Below are 14,477 nucleotides of genomic sequence, written 5' to 3' on the forward strand. Positions count from 1 at the left end.
TTTAAATATTTTCCAAGTTCCAAGTGAACTCAGTAGAGGTGATTTTCATTGTATACTTGTGTACAATTACAATAAAGTTCAATCTAATCTAATCATGAGTTTTACTTTTTAAATTCATCTTATTTTTTCCAGCATTTTGATGATGATACAGAAGACAGACAAAATAAATTTTCAGGGCTGAAAAACACATTTAATATTTGTTAGAAACTGCAAAAAAAAAAAAAAATCCACCCAGTCCGACTTTCACAATGTAAAGTTGCTTTTTTTATACCAAACTTTGAGCATCGCTATCATGGGATATGCCATAGTTACATTACCAAACAGCACCAGCTTCTACGATACATTAACATAAACCAACATTGGTATCCTTAACCTTCAGCCATCCCTATTTATTTTAGCTTTATAAAATATAAAACAGTTGTTGTACAGAAAAAAACAAAAACAAACAAACAAAAAAAAACAGCTGACAAAAGCTGTAAAGGTTAGCCTCCAGGGCCCCAGCCGGGTCTACTGAGGGGGACAGTGGTATGGTTACTCAGCAGGGTGTGGGAAGCTGAATGGCTTGGCAATCCCTGTGACTGATGTGGTGTTCGCTCCACAGTCCACATCCTGGTACATCTCCTGAGACACCTGCTCCACATGACCAAAGTATACTGTAGTGATGGTCACCCTGCACCCTGTTGAGACCACATACACACACACACCCACAGTACAGTAAGCTCTATTTTAGTGCTCATATCATGACTTCTGGGTTTTCCCCTTTCCTTTTTGGTAAAAGCTATGAAAGCTAAAGTCCAGACTTTTCTTTCATGTAACTATGTAATACAGTGTCATAATGCCCAGCTAGCAGCTAGTTTGGCATGTTCTTAAACAAAGAGCAGTTGCCTAAAGTAAATGCAGCTGCCTCACAGTTTACCAAACTAGAGCCACATCTGCTAATTGTCACTGTAAAGCATATCAAATTTCCTGTTCTTGACTAACAACAAACACAAGGATCTCGATGCATGTTCGAGGACCTGACGACAAAGTGGATTACTTTTATTTTGACTACAATATCCCCACAGCAACATCCGGCAACAATGAAAGATCCCAATATGTGCAGTGCTGGCATGGTGCAGGGGTAATGTGGTTAATGTTACCATCTCTACTGCCCTCTGCGCTCACTGCATTTATCTACAAAGATCTGAAAAGCTGTTTATATCATTTTCTGTGATTTCAGCGGCTGTTAAATGCAAAAGGATCCCTCAGAGAGAAAGTTCAAAGCAACAACTTGTCTTTCTAATGTAGGAAAAACATTTTGTTAACAGTCAATCACTCTTAGAGGGCAACACTGGTTACACATGTAACCAGTGTTGCCCTGCTTTCATCATGTTGACAGACCAATCAGAGCTGACTGAGATTTTGTGCGGTTGGGACTGTTAACGCATGAGAGAGAAGATAGATTGTTTTGGAAAGAGGGTAAAAAAGGTGCTGCATTAAGCCCTGTGAGAAAAAACAGCAGTAAAGGATGCAAAGCCATTATTCTTATGAGCTTATACATGAGCAGAATATGGGCTCTTGCAGATTAACATAAATGTTTCAGCATTAACTTACTGCATCATGACAACAATGTTGTGGACCTTGGTGGTTGGCAGAGTGCAGTAGACACTGGAAAAGAAAAATAATGTTTGTTAATAAGCTGCAAGTAGAAAATAATTTGTACATATTTTTCAACCATTTTGAATCTGCTCTGTATAACTGTAATGACCTGCGTGCATCCAGGGAAGTGAACATATCTAATGTTTTTTTCCTACACCTTGCATATATGACATGGGGCTCTGCCATATGATCGTCATGAAAAAAGGGTCAGAGTACCTTTGCTGATGCTTGAGTTTAAGCCACTCATACTGCTATACTAGCTCTGTGATTGCTCTGCCCTGAAGGACACCAAGCTCACATGATGAGGTTTAGCAGCTTAATATTTACTATAGTAATAATCTTCAGCTCAGTTCTTAGTTTATGGCTAATGGGAACACTGACGTACAGGTGGAAAGTCAGATTATTACCTAAATTATTCAATCTTATCCTCAGAAGTAGTCCTGTAATTTTCAGGGCTTTTCACTCAGAATGACAGATGAACCTAATGATGGCAGTGAAATTAAAGAACATATTCTTCAAAAATATTAGTGACAGACAGATGCACTAAATTCTGTCTGTAGCTATGTCTGTCATTAACTGATGTACTACACAATAAGTACAATATGTACAACTATAGTCAGAAACATTATTCTGATAAGTACTCTTAGCTGTTAAACCAGTATTTGCATCGATTCCAATTTAATGTGGGAGCAAACGTGCACTATGATAGGCACACTGTGTCTGTGCTTCGGTCAAAAATAGTTGAAATTGCTCTGTGTACTTTGTTGATTTGAGAAGGACAATTTCTCTGCTTTACAAAGCTGGACAACATGACTTAAACTTCTTTTTTATTCTTTGTGTGGCTTACTTTATAACAGAAGAGCAGAGCACTTTATAATTATGCTGTCACTGATGAGCAGACTAAGTGGTAGATGACACGTCTCAGATGGAGGAGAACTCTTTAGTGGAGATACAGATGCAGATAAGCTGGAGCTGATAACACAGAAACCACTTGGGTCACACTTGCCATCCGTAAACAGGATGTAGAGAAACACTATCAAAAAATTACTGCAGCTTCATGCACAGACATGCAGTTTGTTTTATCACACAGCACTACGATGAGTTTCAGAAACAGCCACATTTTTTTGCACCAGCGAGCTCTTCACAAATGACAGAATATCCCAGAAATGGTTTGAAAGCTATAAAAGTGTGCTATTTAATTTCCTTTGAATATTCAGTATTGTGGCACACAGTGAAACAGAGCCTGTTCACATGCTTCCTAACTGGGAGGATGTACACAAAATTCAGCGTAGTCCTTACTGTAACAGTTTCATTAACTAATTTAATCATGCCTGTACTTCTGACTGCTTCCCCAAACTGTGAGCATGCTGAGTGCCATGTCCAGAAAGTAATAACACTGACTGTGAACATGTACCTCATTCAACAGCAGTGCAGACATACCAAACTATCCCAGGGTACATTTCTCTGAGCTGATTAAATGTGAAAGACTGAAAACACTCACTAGCTTAGCAGCACGAGGTGCTGGCATCGGCACAGAACCCTCGTGCACTGTTATTTAAATGGAAAAAAGCATTTGCCCCTGACATGACTGTGGTGGTTGCCACTAAGAGAGCATTCATTTATTTATTTTTTTAATAACTGGGAGAGATCAGATTTTAGTCACATTTTGGCACAAAGAAATGAAAACAGCATGATGGACCACAGGCTTTGTTCACTTTTCTTTAGCAAGTTCTGTGAACACACACAGCTCGTCAGTACCACACTTCAGCTTTAATAGATTTTGCTTTATTTGTTTCTCTCTTTTGCATAACATAAATCTGACAGATCCAAAGTATTTCATGTTTGAATCAAATAGCTGTTCTGCTTTTACTAAATGTGATTCTAAATTTTGCAGAACACGAGTAGATCTGCTGATGTCTTGTTAGTTGCTCACAGATGTATGTCAGATTATTTCCTGCTATAAATACATGCTGTATCAGATAGCATTGCAAGGGAAAAAAGTGCAATATTTACATATGCAAATGTGGTGCAACAGCAGCAAGTTTAATAAAACCAGATTGGATCTGACATTTTGACAGTTTTTATATGGCAGAAAGGTTTGTAATGTAGCCGCTCCATCTGAATTGGAGCTATTTTTTCAAACCGCTGCCCCTACCTCCAAAAATCCACTCAGTGTCTGCCTGCAGATTCTGCTCCAAACATAGACACATCGTTTGTCTGAATTGCCATGAATTTTTGCAGAGAAGCGTATTTAATACCTACATGTATACTCATACGGTACTGTTTGTCAGACTACAAATAACTGAGCCTGTCTCATTAGGTTATTTACACACTGGCTGTCTATGTTCATAAACCGGTGCATTGTTAATAGATCATACACAGAATTTTCCACTGACATGTACTTTTTTGCAGTTCTTGCAAAAAAAAAAATTCTTGTTCTTGCACTAAATCTGGCCCCTTAGGCTACAAAAAATCTCACAGTGCAACAATCCATAGAAGATCATAATTACACTTGTAACGACCATGTTCAAAAAGTACTTCTGGACGTGCAATTGCCAAGTTAAATACACTAACCTGTTTTTTTTTCATAGTTGTGGAGACTAGCACAAATTCCAGTGGTCTTAACTCAGTCGCTGTTGGGCATCTTTCCAGAATACTCTCAACATCACCAACAACAACTTCTATTCAGTGGAGGTGGCCAGCATTGCAGCTCAGGTGCAGTTTGGCCATACAGTGATTGGTAAACCTCGCATTAATAACATCACTGCCATTGGTCCTTTGGACATGAAACAGGTACAACTTCTTAGTGTTTGTCTTTTCACCGGTTAACCTTTAATATATGTGTGGATAAACTCCGACTCTTTGATGTTATTGCCATTTATTTTTTCAGATTGATTATATGGTTCCCACCATCTTTGGATATGAGCTGAGCTACATGTAGTAAGTATTGAGTAAAACATAGTATTGCATGTAGCATAGTATCAAACACTGGTTATGTTTACAAAGAGTGACCCAGGCCATTAAAATCAATAAATTGACCACATTTAAATTTAGCTAATCTTCTCATCAAGATTGTGTTATTGTGAACCTCTGGAGCATTTACACACAGCTGACTGAGTCACCACACAGGAACAAGTGTGCTAGTATGACTTCATACATACACTTGATTATTAATCTCTGGCTCTCTTCCACAGCATGTTTTTTGTCCTGTCTCCCTCCCCTCACCCCCATATGGTCACGGCAGATGACCCCCTCCTCCCTGAGCCTGGTTCTGCTGGAGGTTTCTTCCTCTTAAAGGGAGTTTTTCCTTCCCACTGTCACCAAGTGCTGCTCATAGGGGCTCGTTTAGACTGTTGGGTTTTCTCTGTATTATTGTAGGGTCTTTACCCACAATACAAAGCTCCTTGAGGCGACTGTTTTTTGTGATTTGACGCTATATAAATAAAATTGAATTGAATTGGAGACACATAAAGTGCTTGTTTTGCACATGCTAATTCACTGCCAGATAGCTGTCTGTAAAACAGTAACCTGTGATGTACAGCAAGATTTAATTTGAGGTCTATTTTTATTTTCTCTAAAGATACTTCCACATGGCCAAGTATGCATGTTACAGTTTTATATATATTTATTTATTTATTTATATATAAAGTGAAATAAAACTGGTAATAGGAGATGGTTTGTTCCTCATTACGCTGACCTAAATTTACTGCTCTTATATCAAAGTCTGTGATTTGCTGGTTTTTAAGTAGGCTGCAGCACTCTTGACTTTGGGAATGGCTGCTGTAAAAGACAGTCTGCTTCTTGGCATGTCTACAATTGCTTGAGAAAGTGGTTCTAAAGCCATCCTAACCACCAGAAAACCATAAACTGACAAGAGTAAGCGTCAAACCAAAGTGAGCGCTTTGTATTTACGCTCCTTGAGTTGCCTTGTCGACAGTGTTAAACTTCTGGTTTGAGGAAAATCTAGAATAACTTGATACCATTTTTGTATTTACTGTATTAACTGTACAAATGCTGATAAGCACTCAAAATGCATACATCATGTGGGAATACCATCTAGCATGCATGGAGCAATAACAATGGTAATGGTGTGGCAATACATACAACTGGGGGTAGCTGCATCTAGGTATAACAGGTGTAAACCAGGGAGGACATACAGTAGCTAAGCTTGGAGTAAGGCTTAAACCCAAACTTATTCATGTCCTGCTGGAGATACCAGCCTTTATACAGTGGTATGCAAAAGTTTGGGCACCCCTGATAATTTCCATGATTTTCCCTTATAAATCATTGGTTGTTGAGATCAGCAATTTCAGTTAAATATATCATATAGCAGACGAACACAGTGATATCTGAGAAGTGAAATGAAGTTTATAAGCTTTACAGAAAGTGTGCAATAATTATTTAAACAAAATTAGGCAGGTGCATAAGTTTGGGCACTCTTGTCGTTTTATTGATTTGAATACCTTTAGCACTAATTATTGGAACACAAAATTTGCTTTGTAAGCTCATTGACCCTTGACCTACATAAACAGCTGAATCCAATTATGAGAAAGGGTTAAGGTGGCCAATTGCAAGTGTTTCTCCTCTTTGCATCTTCTCTGAAGAGTGGCAACATGGGAGCCTCAAAACAACTCTCAACCGAAGACAAAGATTGTTCACCATCATGGTTTAGAGGAAGGATCCAAAGAGCTCTCTCAGAGATTTCAGCTGTCAGTTTCCACTGTGAGGAACATAGTGAGGAAATGGAAGACCACAGGAACAGTTCTAGTTCAGGCCTGAAGTGGCAGGCCAAGAAAAACCTCAGATAGGCAGAGGAGAAGGATGGTGAGAACAGTCATAGTCAACCCACAGAGCAGCTCCAAAGACCTACAACATCATCTTGCTGCAGATGGTGTCACTGTGCATAGTTCATCTACTCAGTGCACTTTGCACAAGGAGAGGCTGTATGGGAGAGTAATGAAGAAGCCTTTTCTGCACACACCACAAACAGAGTCACTGAGGTTTGCTAAAGCACATTTGGACAAGCCAGATTCATTTTGGAATAAGGTGCTGTGGACTGATGACACTAAAACTGAGTCATTTGGACATAACAAGGTATGCATGGTGGAAAAAGAACACAGCACTCCAAGACAAACACTTGCTACCCACAGTAAAATGTGGTGGCTCCATCGTGCTGTGGGGCTGTGGGGCCAATGCAGGTACTGGGAACCTTGTTAAAGTTGAGGGTCGCATGGATTCCAGTCAGTATCAGCAGATTCTTGAGAACAATGTTCAAGGATCAGTGACAAAGTTGAAGTTGAGCCGGGGCTGGATACTTCAACAAGACACCGACCCTAAACACTGCTCAGAATCTACTGAGGCGTTCATGCAGAGGAACAAGTACAACGTTCTGGAATGGCCATCTTAGTCCCAGACCTGAGATTGGAAGCTATAGGAAGCATTTAGAGGCTGTTATTTCTGCAAAAGGAGGATCTACTAAATATTGATGTCATTTTACTTTTGGGGAGCCCAAACTTATGTACCTGCCTAATTTTGTTTAAGTAATTATTGCACATTTTCTGTAAATCCTATAAACTTCATTCCACTTCTCAAATATCACTGTGTTCATCTGCTTTATGATATATTCAACTGAAATTGCTGATCCGAACAACCAATTATTTATAAAGAAAAATCATGAACATTATCAGGGCTGCCCAAACTTTTGCATACCACCGTAGTTTTAGGCTGAGGAGTGGAAGCTCACCGTGATGTTGAGATATACATTTTGCTTTTCTTTGTCGAAGCTGACGAAAACTGACTTCACCCCAAAATGTGACACATCAATAGAGCGAGGAAGGAGGGAAAAGACAGCCAGACTGCACAGTAACGGGCAAACCACCACTGATGCTGTTACATACAACTTCCTGAAAAGGACAGCAATAAGCTCATGAGTCCCATTCTAAACCAGAATTTTGACTCAATTAAGATTTTCTACACTGTAACATAGAGTTGATAACGTTCTCATGGTCATTTGTCCTTACAAAGATTACAGCTCTAGTTAGTGATTTTTAATTAACACGGTGATAAACTTAGAAAACCAAGATACAACTATTTAATAATAAAACAAACATTTGAGCAATTTTTCAAACAAAAATGATTTATAACATGACAAGTAAATACATGATAAATACTATATTTGGCCTTAGAAGTGCAAGACAGAAGAAAAACTTTTTAAAACTGATTTCTCCTTTGAATGTGAGGAACTGTGATGGTCAGTCCTACACTATATTGCCAAAAGTATTCACTCACCCATCCAAATCATTGAATTCAGGTGCTCCAATCACTGTATAAAATCGAGCACCTAGGCATGCAGACTGCTTCTACCAGCATTTGTGAAAGAATAGGTCGTTCTCAGGAGCTCAGTGAATTCCAGCATGGTACTGTGATAGGATGCCACCTGTGCAACAAGTCCAGTCGTGATATTTCGTCACTACTAAATATTCCACAGTCAGCTGTTAGTAGTATTATAACAAAGTGCTGATGTGCTGAGGGCTAATTAGCATTAGCTTGCTAATGCAGAGACGGTGAACAGTTGGATATTATTATGTATGTAATATTCTGTGATAATGGTTGGTCCAACGGGTCACTGAAGGCACTGGAATCTTATTGGACCATGTGATTCGATGACAATAGGGAGTGTGGTTCCTTCTAGTCTGTATTACGATGCTCTGAAAATATGATGCAGGTTTACCCGCAGCTATTGTTAATAAACATTAATTAAGCAACACGTCAGTGTGTTATCCTTGTGAGTGTACTAAGACAAGAAACAAGACAAGCTCCTGGGATGTTATGTTTAACAGGAAGCCCAAAATTCTCCTTTGAGCTCCCTTTTTGCTCTACTTCCCACTTGGTTTCACGCTGGTCACTATTTTGTCCTGTAAATCAAGTGTGAACAAGACCGTTGCGAGATTGCGCGTTCACACTGTGAACGAAACTGTCCGTGCTCAGTGGCAGGTTGCAAATTGTGGTGAAATAATACTATAGTGCAGCAATCTCACCAGAGGAAAGGTATATCAGTCTGGTATCAGCGACGGGGTGGCCTGCTTGCTAATTGCAGTGATAGTGAACCAGTGAAATCCTCAGTCTGGTGCAAGACGATCTCAGCATGGTGCAGTGCTGGGCGATCAACCGCTGGCTAGAACCCTGGATGTGATTGGGAATGACAACAACTCAGCTACAAAGTGGCAGTCCACATTGCACATGACACAGTGGGTTCAGCAGATACTGAGGTGCATGATTCGCAGAGGTTGCAAACTTTCTGCAGAGTCAATCACTACAGACCTCCAAACTTCATGTGGCCTTTAGGTTAGCTCAAAAACAGTGTGTAGGGAGCTTCATGGAATGGGTTTCCATGGCTGGGGAGCTGCATCCAAGGCTTACATCACCAAGTGCAATGCAACACAGTGGATGCAGTTGTGTAAAGCACTGCACTATAGAGCAGTGGAGATGTGTTCTCTGGCGTGATGAATCACGCTTCCCTGTCTGTTGTTGGACTTGGCCCCTTAGTTCCAGTGAAAGGAACTCTTAATGTTTCAGCATACCAAGAGATCTTGAACAAATTCATAGTCCCAACTTTGTGGGAACAGTTTGGGGATTCCTGTACATTTGGCAACATAGTGCTTTTACAGCACTGACATATTACACTGAATCGAAGTATAATATGTTCAGTCAAGGATTTCAAGCAAAATGTAAATAAAAATAATAGTTAAATGTTTTTTATGCCTGTGATGGAAGCACCAGTTTTATTAATTTTCTTTATCATTGTACAAATTACATTCTGCCTTCAATTACAGTAAGACAAATTGAATATGTCACAGGTATTTTAACTTTTCTAAGCAGTGTATTTTTGAAGGGTATGCTGCACTAAGGATTTACATTTTTAACAGTGCAGGCGTTCCCACCCAACAGAGCTAACAAACATTACAGAGGTGAATGTACTTACGTCCTTCTGGGCCGCAGCCTTTGGTCACTGAGTGGAATCAATCCCACCAGCTGATTTCCCTGTCCTGAAACACAGGGAATAATGGTCCTTCTTTAGTGATTGGACAGATAAGTGGACTTTATCTGTTTAAGTGACACACAAACATTAAAACTATACACACAACGTATGGTACACTGTGTTGTTACCTCTGGGGATTCTCCCTGTGGCCTGACATGTGGGACATGTCACACTGTCCTGAATTCCACATAGAGAAACTGGGAGACATTGCTGCATTTGCCATCCTCACTCTGGGCTTCCTTCAGAGGCAAGGTCACGGTGTCCTGACCATCATCACAGCCTAACTTCTTAGTGAGGTGGGAAGAAAACTTTCCCATAGTCACACCTGGAAAACTGTAAGGCCAACACAAGAACAGTCTATTACTCACAGTACAGACTCAGGATACCACTAAAATCCGTACCTGGCCTCAGTGACTGGCTGGCCAAGAACCAAAGGAATTAAATACTGACACAGTCAGAACCTGAACGATTGTTAACAACTTGCTAGAAGAGGTAGTATTGAAGAGATTATTACAGTTTTGGACAAAAATCTTGGCACAACGTTTGTGGTTTATTTAGATTATTTGTTACATGTTTCTATGACACTATGTCTTGGCATCTGTGATGTCTTTCTGCTGGGGTTGTGTTTATGTGCCACTTGCCACAACATAATGAGAATTTCCAAAAGGATAGTAAACAAAATTAAGTATTACAGAAATTACAACTGACATCACCAACAATCAAAATACCGTGACATACAACAGTGCACACCTGACATCATCTGGATTTGTTTAACAATGTTACACTGGAGGGTATAAAGAATGTCTGTGCTAAAGAAGTCCACAAATGCAGAATCCTGTACCTCCACACTGATGTTTGTAAGTCATATTCACCATAGAGAGGCTCTGACACGTCACTGTGAACTTTTTGCATTTTCCCCACCACTCAGGACTCACATCGCTTTGTTATACTGTGTTGTTGTTGTTGACCTGCAATCTTTCTGGAAAAATTTACAACCTTTTTAGGTTTTTGTTGTAACTACAGACAAAGAACTATATACATATTTTCTCTCCATAAATGACTGAAAGAAAAGAACCAGTGTGCCTCTCACCCCATCAAATGTTCACAGCTTAAGTGTGAAGTCATTATGGTTTCCTGTACATGACACTTGTCATTTGAGTCCCATAAGTTTTTCATCAAGAATGGTGACGAGCAGTTGCAGCTGTCAAAGGCCAATTTAATCAAGTACCTCATCAAAGTCTGTTTATGTATTTTAGTCAGAAAACAAATATTTCCCAATTTATTGCATTGATATTATATAATTAATACTACACTACTTGATGTATAGTTAATACTATTGGCTTTTGCTTTGATTTTCAAAGTAAATGCATCCCACTGGAGCATTTGATAGCAGCTTAGAACAGAAGAGCCCCATCAAGTGGGGATTTTAAAGAGCTTTTTCAAAACACCAACACTGAGACTCAAACCCCTTTGATGTAACCAATCATTTTAAAACCAGCAGTTTAACCTGTCTAAATGAACACATGTTCACTCATTTGAATTCTCTCACTCTCTCCATTTTGAATCTAATCTTAAATACTCCAACAAGGCTTATAGGAACTTGAAGGACAGCTGAGCATTACTAGCACACTGTTAAAAGTAAAGGAAGGCACTGATCCACTTTAATTCCCATTCAATTTAACAGCAATGTCTCAACTCCCAAATATCTGGTGGTTGCCTTAAGAAATTGCAGCTTTGACCACCTCATTTACTGTGTAATTTAATCTCTGCTCATTTCTTCTCCCTTTGTCTTAATGATTCCACATCCAATGTGACACTTCTGTTGATTCTATATTTAAAATGTTAAACAGCGAGCCTGCCCACCCGCTCCCATCCCCGGACCTCGCTTCGGCCTTTATCAACATTTGAGACCGCTGACAGCGAGTTTTCTTACACGACTTGGCAACAGCGGCTCAGATAAGGTGGAGGGTTGAACGCAGCTCGCAGTCGCACCCCACAGTGTTTATGTTAAATTTGATATTCTAACATTAAACAATACGGGACAAAACTGATCTATGTAATGTGGGTCTAGACAAAGCATTAAAGTTATTTCACAAAGTTCATTTGTAGTTCTAAACATATTCAGGGTGTTTTTTTCTTCACTTTTTGTCTCCAAAGATGATTTTCCTCTCCTACAGCCTCGATGGCAACTACATCCAAATGAACAATTATGCAAATTAGGCGATGGCGTCATATAGCGACTTCCAGCAACATTAGTTGGCAGGAGAAAGCTGCTTTCACGGCTGATGTAGCTAAAAACGTCAGATAATGAACCGAGCAAGAGAACACAGCCAATCAGCAGGCTAACAGCTAGCAAACAGGCTACAATGAACATGTCACATATCATAATGAACATATCAAACGCATTAACCTCGTAAGACCACATGTAGTGAACGGCAGTGACAGCACATCATTTAACCTGAAGATAGACAGAATTACCTGATTACCTGCTGGTAGCAGTGCGCGCACTTTTTTAACCCACTGGAAACAGACATGCGCGCATGTACCGTAACCATGGGAATCCGGAAATACTGTCCCAGATCAGATTTAAAATGATAAATTCCAGTAAACCGAAAGTAGCACTATCTATCCATCCATCCATCCATCCATACTTCCATCTATCCATCCATCCATCCATCCATACTTCCATCCATCCATCCATCCATCCATACTTCCATACATCCATCCATTTTCTTCCGTTTACAATAAAAATTTACTAAAAATATCATGACGTCTGCATTTCAGGCTGCACAAAAATTTCACACTAAATACTTTGCCTACATTGTAGGTTTCACTACGAAAATATGATTTCCTGTCCGTATGTCTGTACTTGCACTATAAGAATTGACCCACTAGATGGCGACATTTTCCCAAGTTTTCAAACGTGAGTGAAGCTGAACCAATTGATGACTGACAACTTTATTAGGTAATTGTCTCTTTAGTTTTAGTCTCTGCATTTAACCCATCACGCATGCAGCACACACACAGCACAACATGCAGAGCAGGGGACAGCTAGTAAGTGCCTGGGGAGCAAGTGTGTGTGTGTGTGTGGGGGGGGGGGGTGTTAGGGCCTTGCTCAAGGTCCCACAGTGGTGTATGTAGAGTGGAAACACACAGCATTTCAACACTTCAATGTTCCAGCACCAATGCCAGTCCGAGGGTAGTCATAATACTTGATGAGGCGTGTTAATGAGTGTTTTCAGTAGCTCGATAGTGATTGAGTGTTAATTCAGTTTTTAAAATGCTCTGGGGAGACTGGCCAGGTACTTCCAGTTGCACTAATTAACCCTGTCCACCAGGAACCTGTAAGACTGCAAAGAGGGACAAATGGGGGACAACAACAGGCCCTGGCCAAGGTAGAGGGCTGTCACAAAGGACATCTGTGTCCAGCAGGGTTCTGGTGTTACTGCTGAAGACAAAGAAAGACAAAAGTGGAAAGATGTGTTTGGAGGCTACAAGAGAGAAAGAAGGGCAAGAATGTGGAGGTGAGAGCAGGGATTCTAAATGTGGGGATTGCATATATATATATATATATATATATATATATATATATATATGCAACAGAGCACTTCAGGAGGCCTGGCTGGAGGCTGGAGATAAAGGCGGAAACTAAACATTTTCTGAGGCTTGGGTGGAAGACAATTAGAAGATGGCCAGGAGGCCAGCAGCAGAGATGGAGACAATCAGATGGCCTAGCAGGTGGATGGTGACGAGGAGGTTATCACAAACAACAACAATGGTGAAGGAGACCCTCTGGAGGCCAGCATCAACGATGGCAAAGGAGATTCTCTGGAGATTCTCACAAACCAAACTAATCTATTTGATTAGTTTGGTTTGTGTTTACTTCTTTATGTTGATGTATTTCCTTAGTGTATTTATTTTTGTGCTCTTAGTTCCAGTTTGTTTCTTGTCCCATCCTCTTGTATGAATTCCCCTGTGTTAAGTTCATGGATGTGTCTGCATTTCTCTGTTTAGTTCTTACTTCTCACTTCCTGTTTTATTTTTGTAGTTACCTGTCTTTTGTCTTGTGTTTAGTTTTACTTTCCCTCCTGTCTTGTTGTAGTGCTGGTCAATTCCTGAATCACCTGGCTGAGTTGAATCTTCCTAGTGAATTGTGAATCATGAATCCAAGCTCTCGTTAAACTGGATCATATGAGTCCTCTGATTAGCTGCTGCTAAGTACAAAAGGCGAGTGAGTGACAGTGGGAATCAGGGCCCAAGTGACTGAGGGACTCAGATTAGCTGAGTCCATGAAGTGAACTGAGTTTACCATCACTAGCTCTTTGTCTTTGGTGCGTTCAGTCCCAGCTGCGTTCACTCTCCCTATCTGCTCTCTTGTGTGTGTGTGTGTGTGTTTTTTTTGGTGGTGTTTACACAACTGGCAAGAGGCTTTTTATAGCTGTGCGTTGCCAGTGTATTTCAGAGTCCGGTTTGCTACAGAAGGGTGCTGTTCTTTGTTTTTTCTTGCTTATGTTTTGGACATATTAAAATATTTTTCTCTCTACTTGTTCCATTCAGAAGCTGAATGCTTCTGGTGATGGAAACTCTGCTTCTGTGTGCTGTAGTTATTTGTGCACCCCTTGGTTTTTACTGCACCTTAGTGTGTGTGTGTGTGCGTGTGTGTGTGTGTGTAAGTGTGTAAAGCAAGTAATGCAGGTGTGAGATCCACCTCCCTTCCTCCTTTCACTCATCTGCCCACTGGATTAATGGCTCTTTCTTTTTTAAAATGATTGTTAACCAACTTATTAATGACATCTCTATC

At 40.1% G+C, this 14,477-nt stretch overlaps 1 pseudogene; it reads right to left on the minus strand.

Annotated features, from left to right (window-relative positions):
- Positions 1-205: 205 nt before the first annotated feature.
- On the minus strand, positions 206-12,279 carry LOC115788536 (transmembrane protein 106B-like; annotated as a pseudogene).
- Positions 12,280-14,477: the final 2,198 nt, after the last annotated feature.

Source organism: Archocentrus centrarchus, chromosome 11 (genome assembly GCF_007364275.1).
Source record: "Archocentrus centrarchus isolate MPI-CPG fArcCen1 chromosome 11, fArcCen1, whole genome shotgun sequence".
In the NCBI taxonomy this organism is placed as follows: Eukaryota; Metazoa; Chordata; class Actinopteri; order Cichliformes; family Cichlidae; genus Archocentrus; species Archocentrus centrarchus.